General features: G+C 36.9%; 1 long non-coding RNA gene across 1 annotated transcript; it reads right to left on the bottom strand.

Moving 5' to 3' along the window:
* Positions 1-5712: 5712 nt before the first annotated feature.
* Positions 5713-9318, bottom strand: LOC118599478. Its single transcript, XR_004948857.1, has 2 exons — positions 7839-9318; positions 5713-6395 (listed from the first exon to the last, which is right to left on the bottom strand). It is a non-coding gene; the product is annotated as an uncharacterized LOC118599478 (long non-coding RNA).
* Positions 9319-14550: the final 5232 nt, after the last annotated feature.

Genomic DNA, 14550 nt, shown 5'->3' with positions numbered 1-14550 from the left:
TGACTTCTAATGCAAATTCTGTCAATGGGAAAAGACAGTGGAAGCACCAGCATGTCCTCAGTGGTTTTCAAAAGTGCTTGTTTACAGTAGACTGCTTTAAAAATGAAAAATATGACTCACATTCTGTTCAAATGGTAAAAGTTCATTGAAAATGATGAAAGCAGATGAATGTCTTCTTTTTAAACTACTTTGATGTTCTGGTTCTCTCTTTTGTACAGTGTTTAGTTCTTAGTTCTTAGTTCTTTTTCTTTCTAATTAAATCGAATAAAAAAAAAAACATACATGATTGGCATGGTAACCGTCTGCTCAAACAATTTCTTTTTTTGCCTTTTTCTTTCAAAAACCAATATGATCATAATAGATCCTAAATGCAAAAGGAGAGGCAGAAAAATATAAATCTTATATTTTATGTCATTGCTTAAAGGTTAATTAGATTATATGTGGGAAAATTAAGACTTATTTTATTCTAAATGTAATTTTAAACAAACTGTTGATTGCGGTAATTTCAAAGGAAAGCACACATTGAGGGATATGAGCAGTGTTTGTACTCCCAATTTCAAGTTCTTCCAGGAGATTTTATCAGCAAATGGACGCAAAAACTAGCAAAAACTTTTCCATGCAAGGAATATTTTGGAAAATATGTTTATAATTATGTTAATTAATGAAGTCTATGTAAATGTAAATTGTAAACATCCTTGCTTTGTTTTCTTTGTGTGAATTTCTTTTTTTAATTTTTAAAAAAACATTCCAAGGATACTTGTGCTTTGGTGTTTCTAAAATGTTCTTTTAGCATTTTTCTGATGATGGAGGACATATATGAAGAAAATGAAGATTAAAATTGCAATAAAATTTAATTAATTAATTAATTAAAATTTTATAATTAAATATATATACTGTATATATGTGTATATATATATATATATATATATATATATATATATATATTGGATTCCTTCTTCAACTTTTGTGCCACACACTGCCACTGTGTTCACCTACATGGTGGCTATGATTGAAAATCTATAAATATAATTCTGCTTTCGACTGGATAGATTTGTCTGATGAATATCAATTAGTTTCCGACGTTATTTATTTTTGCAATGATTTGTCACTAAACTACACCTCTGACAGTCCAGGGCTAAATTGCTGCAGACGTGGTTGATTTGACTGCAAACAACCTTCGCACCAACAGTCCCAGCTGGTGAGTCAACCTGCTGTCATTCTAAAGCAGTTCACGGAGGTCTCCTAACTTGCTATAATTACTTAGTCAATAGCACGCATCTCACTCCCCCTGCCAATGAGGTGGGCGTTGTGCTCAAATGTTCAGCTGCCACACAGGAAGCTCTTTAAAAACATCATAAAAAAGTTTTTCTTTAAACAGATTTAGTGACTCTTATTGTTGCGGGGTGTGTGGATGTGTCATTTCCTTGTTCTTCTCAATAATAGAGAACCCTGGAGGGCTTTGGGACAGAAACAAATTTACCAACACCGATCCGCAGAACAAAATGTTTACACGAAAAGTTGTTTCTCTGAGAAACTTTGCAGCTTTTGTCCTCTTTAATACCTGCACAAAGTGAACTTTGATGGCCACAGACGGAGCGAGGCCCATTATTATTATCAGCATGGTGGATGAGATGAAGAAAAGCAAAGACAGGCAGGTTCCTGAAATGTGTTTTCATATCTGTGTGACCACCTGGATGGAGTTTGCAGCGGCGCCGAATCTCTTCTTATCTGAGCTGGAACTGTTGGGGACCCACAGGAAGACAAGGAAGAAAGGCCCGTCCCCTTCCACTCCACATCAGAGCCAGACACACGAGTGCATGCTTGTGCTTTGAAAACAGGAGCTCTGATATCGCACTAAAATATTCATGGTGACAGCGGGGCAATTATATCGGAATGCTTAAGTTAAAAGTTAAGGAATTCAGAAAGACACATTTTCTGTCATTCATTGTTTTTTTTTGTTGGTTTGTTTTTGTTGTGGACGACAGTGACATATTGATGTTGTGAAGTGTAGATTTAACTCCATGCAATAAAAAGGTTTCTGCACCCCGGAATCAATTCAGCTCAAAGCCCCCCATTCAGCCTTCGGCTGCCCCTCTCTGCTCTTATCGTTTATCAGAGGGGACACAAGTGTGCAATAAATTCAGCAAAGGACAGCCCCTCTCCGAACTCAGAGCTGCAACACTGCCACCAACAGGTCCAAACGCAAAACAGCAGCTTGAAATGAATCCTTGTCATGATAACCCGGGGGTCTGAAACCCAGAATGAGGCCTTTGTTGTGGCTTAAAAAATACCAAAAATTAGAATAAATTGCAGGTTTGTTAGTTGATTTCTATCACATAGATTTTTAAACTCAGGTAATCTTTCATAAGTAATATTAACTTTTTTTTTTTTAGCACATCTGACACTAAATTAAGAGCCATTGATAGTTTACTATTCCTGCAAAATGCAAACGTGGAACAAACAATGTTCCCAAAGAGTGATTTATTATTAGAATGAGTTTAAACTCTTATCTTGTGTCTAGTTCACTGTTTTTTGCACTGTAAATCAGCTGATAAGCAGTTACGGTATGTCAAAAGGAAAAAGAATGTGTATCTAAAATTGATCAAGCAACTGCAGTATTGTTTGAAAACCACAGATATTAACAAGATTATGTTAAGGTATAAAATCAATCAAGAAGTAAATAATCGATTTCTGGCAAACTGCAGTTTTTCTTTCTGCTTTTTTCTGTCTTTTTATGCACATGGGATGCAAACAAAAAGACGTCCAATCATAAGCTGACTTCTTCCAAGTCAATATTGAATACATTTCTCTGTCAAATGCCATGCATTATTATTTATCAAATCATGTGAGAGGGAAAGATACACACCCCTACTCCACAGAGACGGTGCACTACAAGTATATTAACATTTGTTTAGGTGCAGACAGTTATGAAGATTTGTTGTTTCTCTAACGTTCTTTTGAGTTTTCAGATTCAGACCGTCCTATTTTTCCAGATCCTTCCAACACCACATGAACACAGAGTTCAAGTTTGCAGTTTTCCCTGAGGGACATCAACATATTCGGCACTAAATTAAGAACTAAATCCACAGTTTTGAACCAAAGATCACAAACTATTCTGTCTTAAAATACATTTAGTAATTTTCAATCAAAATGAAATGTTTTTGTCCAGTTTTCCTGTTATTTCTTTCTCTTATGAAGTGGATTACCAAAGCACCTTTGCTCCTGGTCTGGCCCCGCTGTCAAATTTTATAACCCTTTGTGCCCTTCAGAGTTCTTAAAGTTCTTTAAGTATAATTGCAGGTAAATCTGCTGTAGTGGGAGGATCTTAAATGATACAGGATGTATTTTATTTTGAAAGGAACTCCTATGTGCTGCTGTCAAAAGTAATATAATTAAGATATAACACTTATGATTCAATCATTGCAAATATTTATAGGGTAATTTGTATAAATCAATGGCGTAATTACCACATAAAATGCTAATGTTATCACTGCTTAAAGTTTGATTCTGCATTAAAAAATGAATTTAAAAATTTTATATTTTCATAATAATGTACTTTTCTAATTTTGCAACGACTTATGGTTATTAATGAAAAAGTATTGAATTCATTTGAACTATATACAGATTTAATGGATAGTTATTTAATGTTAAAAAACGCTTCTTATCAGTACATTTAAATGTATGATCAACCCCTCAAAACAATAAAAGAACAAAAAAAATAATAAACACACTTGAAAAATATGAAAAATAAACAAAAACATACACATTTCCTCGCACAAAGAGTTTCAGAGAGAATAATAGGAAGTTCCGCTTTCGAAGCCAAATGAGCCAAATCAATATTATCAGTGCAATAATTGCGTCCCTTCGCAGTAATCTGCTTGTGCAAGCAAACCATTTTCCTTTTCGTTTACTTCCTGCCTTCATTCTGAATAGATCCAAATGAAATTTCATATCTGTTGACTGGAACAAGGAAAGACTCTCTGTGATTGCAGTTCTTTCACTGAGAGCCTAAAGCTCGTAATATCTTCAATTGTAAGCAATTTGCCGTCTAATGAAATACATCCACATGAGCGCTGATATAAAAAAGGCAAATCGATTTTTTGTTATGGTTTTCTGGCACAGCGGTCCCTCCAGGGTTTCCATTCAGCCGCGCCATTACAGTTCCTATTATCAAAGCTCTCGTCTCACAATGAGGCCGTATTAAAAGTTACGCCGCTCTCGTGGTGTTTTTAATTTCCAGGTTTTTGCTCATCCTGGAGACCTCACGCCGCTGGTTGTGAGGGGATCATATTTAAGGGGTTTGTTGAATAGAAGTGCAAATGCTTCCTAGTTAAACAAACCAATTGCTCATGTTCACATTTTATTTGGCTTAAAAAATGTGCAGATGCTTTATTTTGGACATTTGGTTCATTAAATCAAACCCTATTTAATAACAAAGCTAAAAAATGAAACAAACGTATATGTATCCAATTCTGATCTAATTTAATTGTTTTAAAGTCCTAATCAGATAAAAACAAAAAAGTTAAATCTAAACAAAATTTCTGAAAAAGTTCATTTCAACACTTTATAGTGAAATAAAAAATACTTTTGTCAAATAATATGTAAAAGTTGTTTCAAATTAGCAAAAATGCAAGAGAAATATGTGGATTTGTTGAATATTTGGCACACACTAATATTAAGTACTAAAAAGATTAAAAGATTATCACCTGGTTCACACCAGACGCTGAAGTTCTGCGATGCGGCAGAGCGCGCGGTATCCGCTTAACCTCCGGTTCACACTGTCAATTCAATTCAATTCAATTTTATTTATATAGCCCAAAATCACAAAGAGATTTGCCTCATTGGGCTTCAAAATATAAACAATTGTTAAAAACTAAACAGACTACATAAACTGGTTATCCCTGCCCTTAGACCCTCCCTCCCGGTAAGGAAAAACTCCTAAAAAAACCTGAGTCAGGAAAAAAGAAGAAACCTTAGGGATTCCCACATGAGGGAGAGATCCCATCCCAGGACGGACAGGCGATACCAGAACAGTTAAAGAAAAATTAGCTTCTACAACTACGAATCTAAGAGTTCATTCAGATAAAGCTGAGGGACAAGTGATGATGAAGTCCATAGTCAAGCTGAAGCGGAAGTGCAGTCCACGACCAGGAGGGAGATGACCCAGCAGGAATCACTCTCACTCAGAGATGCAGGATGGTGTCGGGGGCGTGGTCCACGGCCAAGAGTGGGAGCGTGGGCGATCCACCGGGCATCTGAAATCTCTCCCGCTCCCCAGAGGAGAGTGGGAAAGAAGAACAACATGTGAATGGAACTGCACCACAAAAGCATGGAGAACTAAATACAATAAATAAAGAATAGAAGAGAGGAGAAGTAGATGAGAATAGAGAACAGAACCCCAGAGCTGATCTGAAAATAACGCTGATGGAAAATCTAAATTTATATTTAAACGCATCAATATTAATTTATTAATCTAGCCTCATAAGGACCACAGGAGAGGGAATATTCTCCGATTACTAGCTAGCCTGGCAGAACGCCTGTCCAAAGAGGAATGTTTTAAGGCTAGTTTTGAAGGTAACTGGACACATATCTTTCTGTGACGATCGGCAGGCGCTTCTGCTCAGCTGTGGTTATTTAGAGCTTTTTTTGCCATCATAAGACAACCAAAACCACAACCCCTCACTCTGTCATCGGCCCACTACGTTGTGTGGGTTTTTTTGTGTATGTCTTGTGTGTTCATTTTCATCTCTACAGTCTGTTTTTTATTTGTCAATTGCTGTATTTTATTGTGAAAATTGGTTATATTTTGAAAATTCGTTTGATTTTCTCGCGTGTCCTCCGTACCACGTGTACTCCGCCTGCTTTAGTCTGGTGTGAACTGTCCGTGACGCGGATCACTCGGATCTTGCCCAAAATATAGACCAGATGTGGAAATGATCGCTGTACAGTGCGAGCCGGCCATGGAGAACCGCAGCGCTTCACGTCTGGTGTGAACTACACTATTCTCCAGAATGGAAGTGGTCTCCATTTCACACTGCTTCGCAGAGCGTCCATACTTGGAATAAACCTGGCGTCAGGTGTGTGTTATGTTTCTCTTACTTTCACATCCACTCCAATATTTGATTTACTAAACATGTTATTTTAAATCCAAATGCTGACTGGGACCTTTCTGTGTGGAATTTACATGTTCTCCCCTTACATGTTTGGGTCTTCTCCAGGCACTCAAGTTTCCTCCCACATCCAAAAAAAATATGCTTCATAGGTTAATTGGTTACTCTAAGTGCCCCTATAGGTGTGAGTGTGTGTGGGAGTGTTTGTGTGCCCTGCATTACCCTGGTGACCTGTCCTGGATATACTCCGCCTTCATCCAACAGGCTCCGACGACCCTGAGAGGACTATATGAGAAAATGGATAGATGGTTATCTAAAAGCTGTTTCAAGCTAGCAAAGATGCAAAAAAAAAAAAAAAAACAACCTGAATTTACCAAATATTTAAAGTGAAAATGACAACTTTGTCGCATATTAGTTTTTGTTTAAAAAGAAAAAAGTCAAATTTTTTTAGTAAAAATCAAAGGTGTATGTCTTGTTGACTTTTGATAACTTTGTGTCTACTCTAAATTACAAATTTGTTTTTCTTGACCTCTTTATTTTCAAAAACCTTTTAAAACATGCATCATGAGTTCCCAGATTATCTTCCTTGAGTCATACCAAAAAACTCATGGAAAAACAATAAGAATATTCAAATAAAATAGATACATTGTAACTAAATTGCTAATTTGGTTAGCAATTATTAACGATTAGGCTTGAGGCCTTTTTATTTTGAAAATGTATCATCATTCACCAAAGTAACAAACTTGAGTAGAAAAAAGTGAATGAATACAATGAGAAGATTGGACAAGAAAAGCTGTTTTGTCTGATTTTCTGCCCTTTTTGTTGAATTAGTTCCTCATAATCTGTTTTTAATTTAGTCCATGTGAATATTTTAGGATAATTAATATTGAGAATTTTGTTTCTGTTGAACTGGACTTCACACCAGAGCAGCCAAAACACACTGGGACACAGTCTGCAGTCAGAACGTACTATCGCTAGTTTATTGGTGCAGGTGCAGTTTAAATAGGCAATGACATGACATGACCACAAGGAAAACACCTGAGAAGAATCTTCAATAATTGCGAGCACACCCATTGGACAATCAACCTGTCAACAGTTGCTTTCAAAAATATTAACATTTTTTTCATTTAGACACAAACATCAGGTGCAAGTAAAGGTCCCACAATGCACCTTGTTTATTTGTCATCGATTTTCCCACATTTTTAACTATCCAAATAACTCTTTTCCTGTTCTTGCTTTATTTCCCTGCAATCACACAACAAAAACAGGGTCTACTGCTAAAAAAAAAAAAAAAAAAAAAGACAACAGTATCGAGTCCTGTCCTTGATACTGTAGACACTTTCTGATCCTCTGACCATCAAATTAATTATGTTTATTTTTTATGAAAGGAACACAAGATTAATATCTGAAAGAAACTCTAAGTTAAATGTGACAATAAGAAGTTAACTATGGTGCAATCATGACTAAATAATAATAATTACTGTGGAGGAAAATGACTTTTCCTTAAGGCTCCGTCATCTGCTGTTCAATCATTTCCACTGGGAGTAAAAACTGATATCAGTCTCTCAGTTTTCTATGTTGAGAGATTTGTCTTTTCAACTTTGCCCTGTTGGTCCACCGACCCCCCCTCACCGCCACAGATCACTGCACTCATCCACAGCGTCTGCAGCCCAATAAGCAATCCCAGACAAGGCTGGACCTGATTCACTTATCAGCTCTGACACGCACCTCCAAATCTCCTGTTCTGGTGTCAATCTTCTTCCTCCGTCTCCGGCGCCGTCATGGTTGTGATCAGGGACGCCTCTGGGAGTCGATGAGGTTCATCTGCTGCAGCTTTGGCCTGTCAGTGTCAGTTATCTGAGCCTCACTTCTGAATGCCAGAGCAGCACCGAGCCGCGGCACAAAGCGAAATCATTTGCCTCACCGTCGACGTGACATCGGCGCTAATAAAGGATCAATCCGGCCTGGCGGTTAAGCCTGCGTGGATATGCAGCCTATGATGAAGCTGTCAAAGAATTGTTTGTTTTTATGTTTGTTTGACTGGATAATCCTTAGATGTGGCTAAATATTTCACAGCTAGAACATGGTTGCGTTTTAATGAGACTTTAAGGTCAGAACAAAACGTAGAAAGGTTTCCTGCTCCATCCTCTCCCCATTTTCCCCAAGCAAGCCTCAGTCCCCACAGAGCCGCTCCTTTGTACTTTTGGTGGAGGGGTCAGAATCCTGCTCTGTAAAATGGGACGATTACACCATGAAAATTTAATCCATTATGTGAGTGATAGATAATGCTCGAAACCCACAGCTATTAAAATGAGTCTGAGAGTGAACATTAACCTTGTCAGTGGAAGATATCCTTTCTGTTCGGATGACTAAAAAGGTCTTTTTGGTGTGAGCATGTATCCATCCTTCCGTTTTTGCTATTTTTGCCACTCTGGGATGCAAACCAGTCCAGGTCAGAGAGGTCACATCTCTTTGTTTCTCTTCTTACGAGTTGGTTTTGGAAGCATCCTCTTCACTTCTTTGAAACGCTTCACTGCATTTAGAAAAAAAAAAAAAAAAAAATCCCTCAGCTTGATATTTGGATCATCATGAAGGTGCAAAAAAAATCTGTTTCTGTTGATCCTGGAAGGACAATAAAACTGTACTTGGAGTTTGTCCCTTCTCCTCTTCCTCTGAAAGCAACATGAAGGCAGATGAACATTTTGTTTTTTGCTTCTTTGCTGGGCACAAATCATGTTTTGCAGCTTTTTTCAGATGACTTGGCTTAATAGAAGACATTTTAAAAGGAAGTTTTTGTTGAAAGTGTGAACATTGATCCATTCTGTGAGCATCCTTTCTTTTGATCTATTTGAAATTCCAGAGGGTTTGGTGAAATTGCAACAAATTAGTTAACTATTATGAGCTTGAAAAACTCTTTCAAATAAAAAACAAATGCATATTGGTATTTCATTCAACATGAAAAAGATTAAAGGAATTTAACTTCCCATGAAGAGATGACACATAGATTGGATTAGCTTTAATCCATAAGCCTCTGAGATTTCATAAGGTAAACCAATGAAGAATTTGATTCTTACTGTAACATATTTTCCACATGTAGATATACTTAAAAGGCTTTATTAAAAATAAAAAAACTGCTATTCGCCTTATGATCCAGAGCGCATTATAAGGAATGGATTCATTTTGGTTGTGTTTACTGATGTTGAAGCCATTTTGACATGGCACTCTGTCCAAATGTTTTTGTAAACATGCTAATGCAGCTAACATGTAGCATTGTTGGAATGTGTGTTTTTTTTGTTTTTTTTTACCAACAAAAAAAGCAAAAAAAAATCATCATCTGTTTCAGGTTTACAGAATAAAATAACATTGTTTTATTTTTGTTGTTCAAATCTTGTAACCTGCATTTTTTTGGATAAATGTCTGTATTCTGTTCGTTTTTCTAGACTTTATGTCCTCCAAGCATTCTAAATAAAGTTCATAAAAAAAAAATAAAAAAAAAATAAAAGATTATGTTACCATCGCTAACAAGGCCGACAGTTAATATCGTTGCTGTAATGTTTCTTTTAGCAATATATGTCTGTTTTTTAAGTTACAAATAACGTTGTTATTGTAAATATTCTAACATGCCTCATGTTTTTTTATGTGTTACTAATAAGATAAGGAGTTAGCATTCTCACAGTTGGACTCGTTTTAGCGGCATCAGACTGTTTTTTATTTTGTTGCAAACAAAGTTGTTGAAATGTTTTTGTAAATATGCTAACGTGGCTAAAGGTTAGTGGTGTCAAACTGTGGTTTTCCTTTAAGCGTTACTAACAAGGTTGAGAGTTAGTGTAGTTTCAGTTTCTTTAAGCAATATCTGTGTGTGTTTTTTAAGTTGCAAACAAGGTTGTTATTGTAAATATGCTAACATGACTGGCGTATAGCGACATTGGACTGCATTTTTTTACATGTTACTAGTAAGGTTAGAAGTTAACGTAGCCACAGTAGCAATTGTTTAAACTGTACCAATCTGGGTTTTTTTTTTTTGGTCCAAACAAGGTTGGGTGTTAATGTGAATACACTATCTCGGCTAATATGTAGAAATGTCAGACTATGTTTTCTTTTTTACAAGGAAGAAAGTTAGTCACAGCAGCCTAATGTTTGTTTAAGTGTCTTTAATGTGGTTTTTGCCGTTTCAGTCTTTTTTATTGTTGCTAACAAGCAACAGATATAATGACTATGGTAATACTTCTAATGTGGCGTGTTACAAACAAGGTATAGTTACTGTGAAGCCCAGCTCCTGGAAAACAACCTCACACGATAACCCTACCACCACAAACTTTGCACAACTCAGTGAGATTAGATCCTGCTGTTCTACTAACCCAAGACTTGTCCATCACATTGCCTCACTCACTGTTGTTGAGATATTCTGAAGGACTCAGAAAAGTTGGAGATCTGATAGACTGTAGAAAGATGGCGACCTCTGCACACTATGCAGCCTGGGCCTGCTGACCTCATTGATAAAGTGGCTGCCACTTTGTGTCTGAGTTTCTGTCATTCCAAAACTCTTCAACTTTGATACATGAATTTACTGTGGGAATCTTTAGTATTACAAATGATTTTATGACTGGATTTTCTGTAAAGGGGTCATACGTTCTTTCCCAAATACTTGCAGAGTCAGTCTGTACATTTTAGGTGTTTAACTTTGCCTCTGTGGTCAAGGATTGCTAATGCAATGAATGAGTTTTTGCTTAATCTCGTACAGAAAGGTGGAGGTAAAAATAAAATAAAACATTTTCTGGACCATTAGTTTCGATCCTATCCTAAACACTGTCTCTTATACACATCTCATACTAACATTGATCATTTTCAGTCTTTTTATGGGTGGGGTTCGCTGGATACTGCTAATTTCTGGTGACCTTTAAACAAAAAAGTATATCTCAAAAGGCCAAAGAGTCACTTCATGTTATCTTTACTTCTTGGAGAAAAACTGGAATGAGAAGCAAAGATTCCCTATCCTTGAAAATAACATTTGAGAGGTGAAGCAGGAGCAGCTGAGACACTCAGAAGAGTGAGTTGAACTGCTGTGTGTGATTTTGTGAAAGATGTGGCCAGCAGAAAAGATCTAAAGAATTTTAGAAAAGAAAAAAAAAACAGATTCTACACCCCTAGTTCTCATGGTTGGTATTCTCCTCACTCCCATGAGTCCATGAGGCTTTAGAAATAATTCATTCTTTTTAAGGAAAAAGTTTAAGTTGTGCAAGAAGTGTAAAAAATCTATGGTGTATACGTGCAACTGAAGCACTTTAAGGGCCAATACTGTAAAATATGGTGATAAATAAAATATGTTAATAATATAAATGTGTATAAAGGCACTTTGAGCAGCTTGAAAATTACAGTACATTTAAAAAATAGAAATAATAATTCACAAGCCTTCTAAAGAAACCCAAAATTACAATACACAAGACAGCAAAAAAACAAAAAAAAAACTCAATTATTTCGAAAACCCCTACTTTGATAGAACAATGAAAGTGTGAATGTTAGATGAGATGAAGTAAAGTAAGAGTTTCTTAAAGCAAAAGTGATAGATTGTGTTATGAATATGAGGGAAAGACTTGAGAGTCTGGGGAGCAGAGCGGCTGAAAGTTCTGCTCCCCGTGGTGACATGATGAATGGATGGACCTGTGACACGGAGGAAGAATAGAAAGATCAAAGGGGTACAAGAGGGAATGGAAATATGAAGAAGATCGGACAGATATGGGGAGAGAAGTCGTGGATGGCCTTGAAAACGGGAGTGATGTGGTGAGATAAGGAGGTCTCGGTGATGGTATTATGCGGCTGAATTTTAACAAGTTGACCTTAGGGAGGAGTTCATGTGGGATGAGGATGATGAAGCTGTGGACCAGAATGGAAGAGGTGAAGGAAGAGTGGAGACAATTGCTATTGCATTGATGGAGATACGTTGACCAGGTAAGATTATTAAAGTGTGTGTCAGAGAGCTGTCCAAAATGACACCAAATGTGGACAGAGCTGCAAGGCATTAAGGTTGTGGGTCTTCTGACACGCAATGTGTATATTTGTATAAACCCCCTTTTTTAAATTTAGGCTAAACTTTACTTATATCGGTTATATTTGTACCCCTTTTTGTTGTCGTCTATTTTATTTATTTGTTTATTATTTTGTTTTTTTCTTCCTACGAGAATAACAAAGCTCTTAGACAGTAAATTGAAGTCAGAAATTACAAATATTAAATAAAATCCAGATAAAGTGGAGTGATGTCCTTCCATGGTACACATGGTACACTAGGAGGCTAATAATTTATATTATAAATCAACAATTCTAGAATTGCTTAATAAAATTGTGTCTTTGCTAACTTACTTACATGTACAAATAAGAGAAAATAAACAAGTCAATATGGATGTCCATGTTCATGTAAAACTGTAAAATAGCAGCAGTAATGCTGAAGTCTGGAAACCATCTGACCTCCAAAGAAGAACAGTTCATTAAACCTGCAGCTTTGATTTAGTTCAAATCTGCTTAACTAACTGCCTAAAATAAAAACCCAACACACATCTTACTGTTATAGTCTCAACCGCCTCCAGCTTAGAAACCATCAGGTGCATCACACACTTTCAAGTCTGTGTATTATGCACAGGCAGGTGTGCCTCACACCGCTCTTAGATTGGCTCTGTTTCCCTAAACATGTCCAATTTTTACTCAGACACAGCTCACATGGCGTGAAGCTAAAATAATTCTGCTTGGTAACATCTCTGCATAAAGCAGGCGGCTGGGTCATATAGAAAACTATGCTATAGGTGGTCACAATGCTGCAGCCAAGGAACAAAACACCACACTGTGGCCCAGCATGTCAACAAGGTAGCACCCAAGTCACAATTCCTCATTTATTCTTGACTTTATCTCAGATAATTACAGTCATCTATAATTATGTGAGGAGTGCACCCCCCCCAGTGTTTCTTCTTAAAATGTCACTGATTTTTGCAGTTTCTATATCCTTAAGCGGTGCGTTTTATGTCTCTCTGCGAAGTCAGAAAGCTTCATTAGCGGCGGAGTAAGTTTGGATGAAAGCACAGGTATGCGTAGGAAGAACCGCTTTATCAGCTCAAACCTTATTTAGATGAGCACAGCCTCAGGCCTCGTCCCCCCCCTCCCCTTTGCCGCAGAGTAGTAAATAACCGGCGGGTTAATGAGGTGTTCCACATGTGGGGGCTTACATTTACTTTCCTTATAAACTCCTGCCAGGGACGACATCATTCTGTGTATCTTGTAATGGCATTTTAATCATTTCATAACACAGATGCATCATCGCTGTGGGGGGAGGTGTCATTTATGGGGACGGGAAGGGCAGGTGTGTCTGTGTGGAAAGTAACGGTACGGTCACAAATATATCACAGAATCTTAAAGATTTCATGCCGTTTTTCATGATTTTTTTGCAGATGATTGATGTGGTTATGAATGTAGATGGTGGCAGTCAGGCGAATGGACCTCTTTTTATACCCCTTGGCAACCAGGTGACGGGTGGTACTTAATATGGAGAGCCCCCGTCTGGAGACATTCACACATCGTCCAATCAGAGCTGCTTGGCTAGAAATCTGGCTGTGGCCGCCGGGCTGTTGCCCGATTTCAAGATGGCATCATCCCGACTGCAGACGTGCGACCTTGAAATGCCTGATGTCAACATTTAGATAAATGATTCAGTCACTGTAAAATTGTAACTTTTTCTCCAAGTGGTGTGTAAAAATGCAAAAGTCGGTTCCTGATTACAAATGTCACCACATGGGTACCTGCTGAATATGCTAAAAAACTTGCATTCAGGTCCCAGTGCTTTGGCATTTTGGGACATGTGACCTAGTCTAAGGAAGGGTAATTTAAAAAATTAAAAAAACATTAAAAACATTAAAAACATTTAAAAAAAGTGTGATGTTTGTTTAATTTTTTTTGTATGTTAAAAAAAAGTGGTTCTAATTTTTTGTGTTTTTTTCGCCGTAACTTTTTCACAAAAATTTCTAATAAGTACTGAAGCAAAGAACTCCAAACAAGCTGTGCTCAAACTTTAAGATGACCTGCGTTTGTGTCATAGACATGATCACAGTCTGCTACTTACTTAATCCACAAACTTTACAGAGTCAAACTTTGGAGAAGTTTTAGTTATATTTACCAGAATTAATTGGTGCAGATAACAAGTTTTCAGACAGAGTTTTTTTTTTTTTGATGAATAGGATTCTGAGTTTGAGGTTTGCCTTGATGCTGATGCATGTGAATCTGCATGCAGTGACTGTCAATAAAAAAACAACCCAGACAAATACTATCAATTTTCCAGTAACTATTCATAAATAATTTTAAAAACTATAACTCGTTATTGTTAAAGAAAACTCAAAAGAAATCCTTAATATCATTACTCTTTATTTTAGAGTGTACCACCGTGTTCGAGTCCTGAAACTTGTCC

This window comes from Oryzias melastigma, linkage group LG12, assembly GCF_002922805.2.
Source record: "Oryzias melastigma strain HK-1 linkage group LG12, ASM292280v2, whole genome shotgun sequence".
Taxonomy (NCBI): Eukaryota; Metazoa; Chordata; class Actinopteri; order Beloniformes; family Adrianichthyidae; genus Oryzias; species Oryzias melastigma.
Note: the sequence above shows the minus strand (reverse complement) of the source record. Positions and strands in the feature narration are given on the sequence as shown.